Genomic DNA, 10,999 nt, shown 5'->3' on the forward strand with positions numbered 1-10,999 from the left:
AAAATTATCTAAAACTATTAAAATACTAATGTTTTTTAGATAAAAAAAACAATTTAAAAAGCAATATATAACTCAAAAACAAACACTTGCTAAATGATTTAATTAAAAATTTTATCCAGTCTGGATTCTAGATCATTATGTATTTAGATGAAGAGTTTGTTTGATATTATAACCATAATTACTTTTTAAAATATTTTTTATTTAATAATATATATAAATAATATTTTTATTTTTTAAAATTTATTTTTAATATCAATTCTTATTAAAAAAAAATCCAAACTGCTCGGAAGCTCCCAGGCCAAAATCAACTTTGCTCTAAAATTAGTTGGGTGGTTGGTTGTCTAATGATGGAAAAAACATGTCCATACCATAAAACGACCTGTCATGCGCATTAACCACCTGACGTCCACACATTTCACTGGAGCGTGTGTTCTCCACCAGATCACCACCACTTTCCAAACTCCACGCATAAATTTCACCGCCGACCCACTTTCCTTGACGAACCAAGAATTGGAACCAGAGAATTCTCAAGAAACTTTGTGGGAGAGAAAGGCTGCACGTTTATTAATCATGTCGATGACAGCAGCAAGTACTAGTACTGCAGGTGCTAGTTTTCGTTACAGCAAATCAAGAACTGGAGGGGTCAAGCCAAATATTGCAGCAGCGAGGCCAAGAAGTTTGGTGGTGGTGAGAGCAGAAGCTCAATCTATCAACCCTGAAATTAGAAAGAGTGAAGAGAAGGTGGTGGACTCTGTTGTGGTTGCTGAACTCTCCAAGCCACTCACTGCTTACTGCAGGTTTGTCCCTGTTGTGGGCTCCTCCTTGTTTTTCTTTTGTCCTGTGAATATTGCCCATCTGCTAAATTCTCCATGTTATGAAACCCCTTGATAGTTGATTTTATTTAGATTTTCTTTCTTTTTTTTGCTTTTCCAAATTCTTGATGATAACTTGCATTGGCTAATCTTAGATGCTGGAGGTCAGGAACTTTCCCACTCTGTGATGGAAGCCATGTAAAGCACAACAAAGCTACTGGAGACAATGTTGGACCTTTGCTCTTGAAAAAGCAGAAAGAGTAACTTCTTAATTTCCCTTGATTTTGATTTGTGTTTGTCATCTTGAATTTGAAACCTTAGATTTGTTTGTTCTTCTATGAGATAATACTCCCCAATTCCTTTGGATTGGGGTGAGCTCTCTAGTTCCTGTTGCATAAAAATTAAGGTGATATCAATTTTTCCTATGTTAAATGACCTTGTGAGCTTGTGGCATGCCATTCTCGGGCCTGTTTGTTGCTTGTGTCATACCTTGCTTGTGACCTATGTTAAATGCCTCATATTTATGGTAAATATCCCTAGCACCTCAGCACAATGAACCTTCAACACTCATGCAAGCACTAAATTTATGTGAACATTTGAAGATGAAAAACCCATCTTATAGTTTTATTTCCGTTTCTTTTCGATAGCTTGGCTTCCTATTAATCGGTTATCAGGTTTTATCACCTTTTTCAAATGCAAAACATTTCTATATTCCTCTACCTCAAACAACTGCATCCACGAAGCAGTGGCTTCGGCTTGCTTCTTATAGTTACGAGAAAGGCTCTTTTTGGATCTTTGCTTCACTGAAGGATGCTACCTTTAAAGCTGCTTACGTTCAAATTCTTATTTTGATTCTTTCATAATTCAGCTCGTCAAAAGTAGACCTCCTGTTCATCTTGGTGTGAACAGATTTCACCTGTCTACACTAGCTAGCTGGGGAGGACATGTTTATGCATTATGTGTACATCATCAAATTGCTACTAATCTGATACAACTTGATTTGATTACTGATAATTAAAATCCATATCGAAAACCTTGTCCTTTCAATTCGTTCTTTAGCTTAATGTGTTTTTCCTAACAACTCATTATTCAGCCATTGAACTATGCTGTTGTTGAAATGTTCAAGTTCCATTGCTTTTTTAATTTGATTTGATCCATCCCTCTCCAATGTGGCTAGAAACAGCCAGTGTGAGACGATTTTGGCATATGAGATGTATTTTATTTTGGCATATGGGTATCGAAAGGCTCAATCTTTGATGTATTTTCAAGGAAAGCAGAGAAGGGAACTCTGCAGTGTTGAAGATATTATCAACATGTCTTCAACATGCAGGAATCTGATGGTTTGAAACACAAGAAGTCTAAAGATCATATCACTGGAACTCGATTCATAAACAATTAGATAACCAATCTACTCTATGAAAACATGGAACATGAGTTTACAAGATTTGAAGTTTATGCACAAGAGCTTAAAAATTCAAACTAAGACATACATGTTGAAATTGAATGTGAACTAGATGTAAATGTATTCAAGAGGATGTATGTCAACTGCTATGACGAGAGGGTTTTTTGTTGGGGGGATTAGGAAAATTATTGGGCTACATGGCTGCTTTTTTAAAAGGTCCAAATAGGGTGAGTTTCTTCTTCATTTTTTTTTTTTTTTGATAACCCGTGGTGTCCGGGCCAGCTTATACGCACCACGACTAATCCCCGAGCCCACTGAACATCCTGCAAGCCCAGTAGGCAGGTAAGACACCGCGGGGGTGACAGGCTGGTACTCTTGAGGATTGAACTCGGGACAGTCGCAAGGCAAGCCTTGCAGTTGACCGCTTGAGCTAGACCCTCAAGTGTAATATGGTGAGTTTCTTGATAGTTTTCGTCGTGGTTGTCAGACATGACTTGGGGTCTAACTTAGAAAAGGGTTTGAATCATTGGGTTGTTGGGTTAATTTGCATGTCAGCAAGTAATCTCAGTTTAATATTTTTTTTTATCAAAAATAATATTGTTTTGTTAAATTTTTAAATTTCCATTATGGTGACTCGATCAAGTTTGGTCAATTTAATCGAGTTATAGGTCAATCCACTTAATTTAGCCGTGTCAATATTTTTTTTTTACTCAAATTAAAATAGGGTTCAGATCAAGTTTTGCCTAGTCAAGTCTAGTTTAATAAATATGGTTCTCGTCAGCAAAAATGCCAATAATCAAACGTTTCCTATATATTGGTCTGTAATGAGGGGGGAAAGTAAGAGAATTTGGAGATTTTTTGTAATTGCTCATAGAAGATGTTGGAATCAGACTAGTACTAGGTGCTGGTGGTGATTGCCTTTAAATTTAGCCAATAAAATTATTTTATAATTTTATTTTTATTTTTCTAAATATTTAATAATTATATTAGACTAGTAAAAAATGATATTTAGGCTGTGTTTGATTGCAGGAAAGTGAATTCCTGGAATTCACTTTCCTGCTTTTCCAGTGTTTGGCAACAACAAGAAAAAAAGTCAATGGAAAATGAATTCAGTCAATGGAAAATAAATCAAAAGGAAAGTGTTTTCCTTTATTAAACAAAGGAAAACACTTTCCGACAGTGGCCAGTGCTGAAAAACAGCCATTTTCTCTTAATTGTTCATGTTAATTGCACTGTTCAATGAATAGTGCAATTAACATGAACAGTGTATTGCGTACACTGTTTGCTGAAAAATAGTGAACAGTGCAGTTCTCTTGCACTGTTCACTTGCCTGTATGATTTTTTTTTTTTTTTAAGTGTGCTATTTTTTTTAACATTAAAAATAAATACTTTAGAGTAAATTTTAAACTTTAATATTTTATCCAATTTTATTACATGCTAAAAATATTATTAAAACTATAGTTTTTGTCGGATATATTTCGTACTTAATGGAATTATAAATAGTTTCATGGAATAGTAAAAAACATTTCACTTTTCTATAATATGATATGATATATATAATTATATTTTATAAAATAAGCTATGTATGAATATAGAATATAATAAAAAAATTCATCATTATACATTTTAGATTTCATTTTTTTATTGTAAGTGATTATATTTTATATTAGATATTATATATATATATATTAGATAAATTTGAAAAAAAAAAATTAATTCATTAATAAATTATTTTCCAGTTCATTTTCCATAATACAACCAAACACTGGAAAGTGTTTTCCAGTTCATTTTCCATAACACTACCAAACATCGGAAAATACTTTCCCAGAATTCACTTTCCAGGAATTCACTTTCCCCGGAATTCACTTTCCAAAAGGAATTCACTTTCCTGCAAACAAACGGAGCCTTAGTTTATTATAATAAAAACATTTAAATATAAAAAATATTCAAGAAAAATCTAGAGCTCATACAAATTTAAATTTATATACATGTAAAATAATAACTCATGACAAAGTCCTGCATGTATACTAATAATAAAAATATGTATGTTTTAATAGAAATTTATATCACTTCTTGTTATTAAAAATATTTGGATTAATCACATGGACTCACTCATATTAAAATTTCATGTAAAATATTGCTCATACTGTGCGCACAGAGATGGTGTGTTAGGCAGGAGAATGTGAAAAGGGGGACAAAACGTGTCGTATCGGAATGTTGAATGGTCGTATTGAGTGGTCTAAAACGTTGATAAGAACCCCACCACTCATAACTTCAAAGGTGCTAGGTTGGTGGGCTTGCATTATTGGGGGGTGTAAAAACACAGTATCTCGGACAACCCTACTCATTTCCAAGCTCAACACGAGTTGGCCGAATCGATGGACAAGCAAAATCAACGTTTAAAGATTTCTCAAAGTGTTTAAACGACAAATCAAAAGAGATAAAGAACTTTTAAGTGAATAAGTGGGTTTATTTCTTGGTTACTAAACACGTTATCTACATTGGATTTACTTCACAAATATGATCCATATCAAATTTAAATTTAAATTAATTTTAATATTGATACAAGTAACTCAGTAAATTAACTTGATTAAATTTGAACATGTCAAAATCAAAAAATTAAAAAAAAACCGAAATAATACTAGATTTTTTAAAAAATCTAGATTAACCCAATAACCTGATTATGTTTCTATCCGGTTAGATCCAAACTAGATATAACAATTATTTTGCATATTGTTATTTCTGGTTTGAATTAAAAAGAGTTAAAAACAATTTTTCAGAAGACTAATAAATTGGATTGAATTGCTAGTTTAAGATATGATGAAATAAAGATTTAATCTCGGTGTGCAGATATAACATTGTTAGAGCAAAAAACTTTTGAACATTATAGTAGATGGAGTGCCAATTTCATAAATCATATATAGGTTACAATATTAATAATAGGGCCCCACGTACCCTTAATTCTTGCTAAATTACTAGATCGACATGTGAAGATTAATCTTCTTGTGTTCAAATTTACAAGCTAAAAATCACACTCAATCCGAGCCAATTTTCTTAAGAAATTATTAAAAATCACATTCTTGAAAACTAAAGCATGAAAATTAATGAATCTCAATCTGCAATTTAACACCCGCATAGCTTCATTTGCCTTTTCTTTCTTTCTTTTATTAAGAATCTCGAGTATATGTTTAAAAATAAGCTGCATCCATTGACAATTCAAGCGATTCTTTCTTTGATAATAATAATAATAAAGGAGTGGCACATATTAATTGAACAAGAACTCTCGTGATCAATTGGATAAAAAAAGAAGGGACAAGGAATCTGCAATCATTAAAATCTGGTGACATGGTGTGAAGTAACCAATAAAGATGATAGATTTGTGCATCATTTTATTCAATAGAATGAAACAAAGGTAACAAAACGTGTCTTGGTGGACCTATTAGTGGTCTAAAACGTTAATCATAACCCACCACTAACAATTCCAAAGCTTGCTTGGTGGAAACAATTTAGGTTACGAGTGGTAAAAAGCTTACAATTAAAAGATTTATTTATCTTATTGTTTAAGGTATGTTAATATTAATAATCACTTGAAATTTATCTAATTATTAATTTTAAAATATATAGAGATTAGTTGAGGTGAGAAAAGCTGACCCGAACACCCCCACATGAATAATAATAATAATAGTAATAAAAGCTTAATTGGTGAACTTGGAATTATTCAAAATAATAATAATAAAAAAAAACATATTTGATTTGTGTAAAAAAGTTAAAAACACACCATCGTATTTAACCTACTCAATTTAAATTAATACAAGGTGATTAAATCAATTATTTTAAAATTAAGATAACTTTTTACAACAATCTCAAAATTAAAAAAAAAAAATTAAAATAAAGACAATAAAGGCAAAGCAAACACTTCTCCTTGTATTTCATATTTTAAAAAATACATAAATTCATTACAGAATTGTTATAAAAATAAATTCATTTTATATATTTTTTTAATTAAATATGATTTTGTTCTTATCCGTTTTTTTATCATGAAACATCACCAAATATAACATAAAATATGCGTATACACATATAACCTAGACGATTGAGACACTTTAAATTAAATGAATGAGTTTATTTTTCATATTTGTATTATCGTCTCAGATTTGAATTTTAAATAAAAATATATGAAAATAATTTTGAAATTTAATCCTATTTTAGAGGAAAAAGTGTGGAGTCCAACTGTTCAATAAGGTCAACTTCTGCTTCCATACAAGTTTCAACCCAATAAAATTTAGTATTAGACTACTAATGCGTTGCATGGACAAATAGTCAACTATATTAATTTAAATCCCTTACATACACTTGTTAGATCTTACATTAATTCCTGCTAAAATATGAGATTGACGTGTGAAAATTAATCCCTGCCGCCCAACTTAGGCGCTGAAGTGTTTCCTGACAGGCTAGCAAAAGACATGTTTATGGACACGTGTCGGGAGATTATGGTGCCATATAGTCAGTCCACTTATACAGGGCACATAATTTATATTTGATAAAATGTGTTGAGAGCTTGCATATATCAATAAAGGAAATATATTCTTTTATATTTTTTATTTTAAAAATATAAAAAAATCATTTTAAAACTATTTAAAAATAATTAATTTTTATATATCTGTTCATACTTCTTCAACAAAGCATTTTTTTTATTTTTTTCCCTCCATTTAAGGGTCCAAAAAATTCAAATTTTGTTTTTGTAAAAAAAATATATATTTTTTAATATATTTTAAAATAAAAAATAATTTATAAAACAATTACAAGTATATTTCTCTACAACCTAAATAAACAAAAAATCATAAACATGGTCACCAACTAGTTTAAAGTTCCACCACCAAATTTGGCAAGCTATAATGAGTTCTCAATTTTTGTGCCTCGTAATTAATGAAGTGTTTATTTATTTATTAATTTATTTGATGGGCGTCCACAGCGATGGATACTTCTCCTATTCCCATATGCCATTTAATTTTTGTCGGTGGATCATACTTTCCATGGATTATTAACTTCTCCCGATAATACTTTTAGTCAATTTTAAACACATTAACCCGTGGTTACCGGATCGTCAAGTTTCTTAAACCTTTTCAGCAATTCGCAAGAAATCAAAATATTCTCTATTAGCTGGAAGATTCACAATTCAAGGCCTAAAGTATTTATATTAATCTCAAAATCAACTCATATTACAAATTATCATGACAAAAAATAAGGTGTTAAACTCGGTTTAATTTAAATTAAACCATAAAAACATTAATATAGACAATGGTGTGATCATTTTTATTTTTTTATTTAAACACATCAAGTTGATATGAAATTATATTTTTAAGTTTATTTAAAGAAGTAAATTTAAATAATATACAAAGCTGATTCGACAATATTATTTTATTGTTAAGAAAAAACGATAAAAAAAAACAAAAAAAAAATCCGTATAAATGCAATGAAATCCAGCAAATTATGCATAATGCATCACCACATGAACCTTCTAAGCATGTGGAAAATAAGTTAATTCACCATAGTTGAGCTGCCAAGCGTCCAGTCATACACCAGAGCTGCAAGATATAAACCGGCAAACGCACAGACGCGAGACCTTCCCCTTGCAAGTCACAACACTACAAAAAAAAAAAAAAAAAAAAATTGTCGGCAATGAAACGATTCTACATGTCGTTTTGTACTTTGATAGGGCCACAAGAAAATGGGTACTCTAGCTATCTTCCTCCGTTGATAGAATTAGTTGTTCTCATTGGGTCATATGCTTTTGCACCATATGGACGTTTCACTCCCCCCCCCCCCCCCAAAAAAAAAAAAAAAAAAAAAAAAAAAAACAAGAAGAGAGAACAGATCATAGAATTTTATTTTATTTTTATGTAAGGAATTCTAATATGCTAATTCATGGATATCAAAATCCAAATAGATTTTCAACTATGCATGTTTGGTTTTGTTGTGTAAGATGCTTTTCAAATCTATTTTTTATTTAAAAATATATTATTTTTTAAAAAAAACTATAGCTTTAAAACCATTGAAAAAAATAAATAAAAGCATCAATTTAATTGTTATTAAATACAAATATACTTTTAAAAAATATTAAAAAAAAAATTATTACACTTTCAAGCAAGTACTAAGGATAGAGCCAAATAATTTATGTTAAGGTGGTGATAAATGTGATGTAGGGGCTTTTTTAGGAAAAATACTTGTTTTCTATTATTTATTATGGTGCTTTTCTAGTTTTTTTTTTTTCTATTTGAAGATAATATTTTCCTAGTTTGTTTATTTTTTTGTCTAGTATTTTTAGGGTTTTTTATAGTTTTTTTTTATATATATGGCTATAATAGCTTTTTGGCAAGTAAAGACATTGATGACTAAAGAAAGTCTCCTTATATTTATTGTGTTTTTTATTTTTAAAGATTTTGACATGTAACAAACCATTTTATTATTCGCTCACGTTTACGTCAATTAATATTAAGATTCAATAATTCTTAGTAATTATATTGTTTTAATTTTTTTCTATATAAATGATTATAATAACCTTCTAGCAAGTGAAGTCATAAATAAATAAAATTAAAATATTTTGAAAATCTTCTTATATTCATAATGCTTTTAATTTTTGAAAGTTTTAACATGTAACTAACATTTTTATCCTTCCTTTTCATTTCTGTCATGATGTATTGAAATGAAAAACTCATCTACGTGATTATGGAATTGATGATTATGTTTAATTTAATTTCAAATCAAATGTATTTCCTTTGATATTTTTAATTTTTTAATTTTAATTATTAAAATTAATATCCCATTTAAATTATTATTTTTTTTGAAAAATATACCTTTTATGTATTCCCTTGAATGTTTTTAATTTGTTTGTAAATTTTTATTCGAAATACTAAAACAAATATCTCATCTAAATCTATTTCTTTAAGGAAAAATACACTTTTTATGTATTCATTTGGATGTTTTTAATTTATTTATAAGTTTTTATCTGGATTATTAAAATAAATATCTCATTTAAATCTATTGTTTTAGGAAAAATTAGTTTAATATATTTTTAATTAAAAAATACCTATGCAAACTCACCACATTAATTAACACCCTCCATGTCCTAATATCATTTCATTCTTCAATTCCATCCCCTCATAAAATATTAACATTAAATATATGCTTAATAGTATATTATACGAAGTTAACGATGTCCTCGATGCACCTTTTCTTTATATTAAACGATACCGTTGGGTCAATGGCGACAAATCCACCAGGTGTCCAATTTATTTCTTCGAGTACCCTTTTCTATACCCACTTGGCTCAACTACGTCACGTGGTCCGGGGTCAACTTTTTTAACATATATTTAGCTGCGGTGCGTACAAGTTATTGTATTTTTATTTTTATCTTTGAGAAAATATATAATCTTAATAGTAAATTACAGAAGTGATTAGTGATTCAGGAGTTCTTGAGAAATTGTTTTTTTACGTGCTTTTATATTTATTATTTAGTTTAAAAATTATATTGTTGTATATAGATTTTATCTTAACAATTATTTATTATATTTTTTCTTTTCAAGATTATTGTTTGGCCTAGAACTAGTATACATATTTTTTTTTTTGGTTTTGAAAATTTAATAAAAAAATTGTTAAATATGCATGATATATAGAGTTTCATCCAAATCTTTTTCGTTTAATATCTTCTTATTATTTTTTTTTTTTTCAATTTGAATTCAAGAAGTCTAGCTGCATCACTTTGGAAAATATATAGCAAGAGAAACTTGCGTGATTTTTTCCAAAAAAATAATAAAAAGGGTAAATATTCATATATGGCACCATCAATCGACCTTTAATACAGGCCGTGTGATTTTTTACTTTAAATGTGTTATTAGCTGCGGCCTTAGGGCAGATTATGGAGAAATTATTGGGAACATTTAATCTACCAGAATAAAAAGCACATGAAATTAAAAGTTTAATGGTGACAGATAATGAATTACTAGTTTCTATTTTTGTGTATCTTGACTCAATTCGATTAATCTATAAATGAGCCCTAATTTCTCCCTACTTAAATAATTATCATTCTATCATTTATCATTTTTTTTTAGTTTTTATCTAATATCTTCACATTCTTTTAAATGTTAGACTTAATCTCGTTCGATTTGTGAATTGCCTTTCAATTAATACATTTTTGAGAATTGAATTGTGTTATCACTTTTATAAGAATATAGTCACTGTTTTAACCGTGAAATCAATACTTTATTATTTTATCATTTATCAACTTTGAGATTATATATGATATTTTCTATAAACTATAACTTGAATCTTATTTGAAGATCACAATATAACCATACATGTGTATAAGATTAATAAGAACTACTCCAGGAAGGGAGTTAATTGTTTTGCTCCTAGCAAAGCACTAGCAAATCATTGTCCACTTAAATAATTATATTTTTTTTTTTAATATAAGGTTTGTTTAATTCAGTTGGATGATCTTAAGTTGTGAATATAATGGGTTAATTTAGATTATTTTAGTTATTTTTTTATTTCATTGTTAATATTTGATTAATTTAAATTAAACTTTCATTTTTTTTAGTTTGTTTTATATGAGGTTATCCTACTTTTATTATTTGGTGATAAGTTGGCTGGTTAACTTAATTGAATTAAGTTTTTTTTTTTTTAATTTCATCATTCAACGTAAAATTGATTGGAAATTGAACTTCATAATTTTATTTTTATTTGCTTTTTATCAGTTTTCTTAGTTCATGACTTGGGTTGCAAGACT

General features: G+C 28.9%; 1 non-coding gene across 1 annotated transcript; it reads left to right on the top strand.

The window, feature by feature from the left end:
- The first annotated feature begins 242 nt into the window (after nucleotides 1–242).
- Nucleotides 243–1,244, top strand: LOC118056369 (uncharacterized). The gene is made up of 2 exons (XR_012168037.1): nucleotides 243–797; nucleotides 968–1,244. It is a non-coding gene; the product is annotated as an uncharacterized protein (transcript).
- Nucleotides 1,245–10,999: the final 9,755 nt, after the last annotated feature.

Source organism: Populus alba, chromosome 15, assembly GCF_005239225.2.
Source record: "Populus alba chromosome 15, ASM523922v2, whole genome shotgun sequence".
Lineage (NCBI taxonomy): Eukaryota > Viridiplantae > Streptophyta > Magnoliopsida > Malpighiales > Salicaceae > Populus > Populus alba.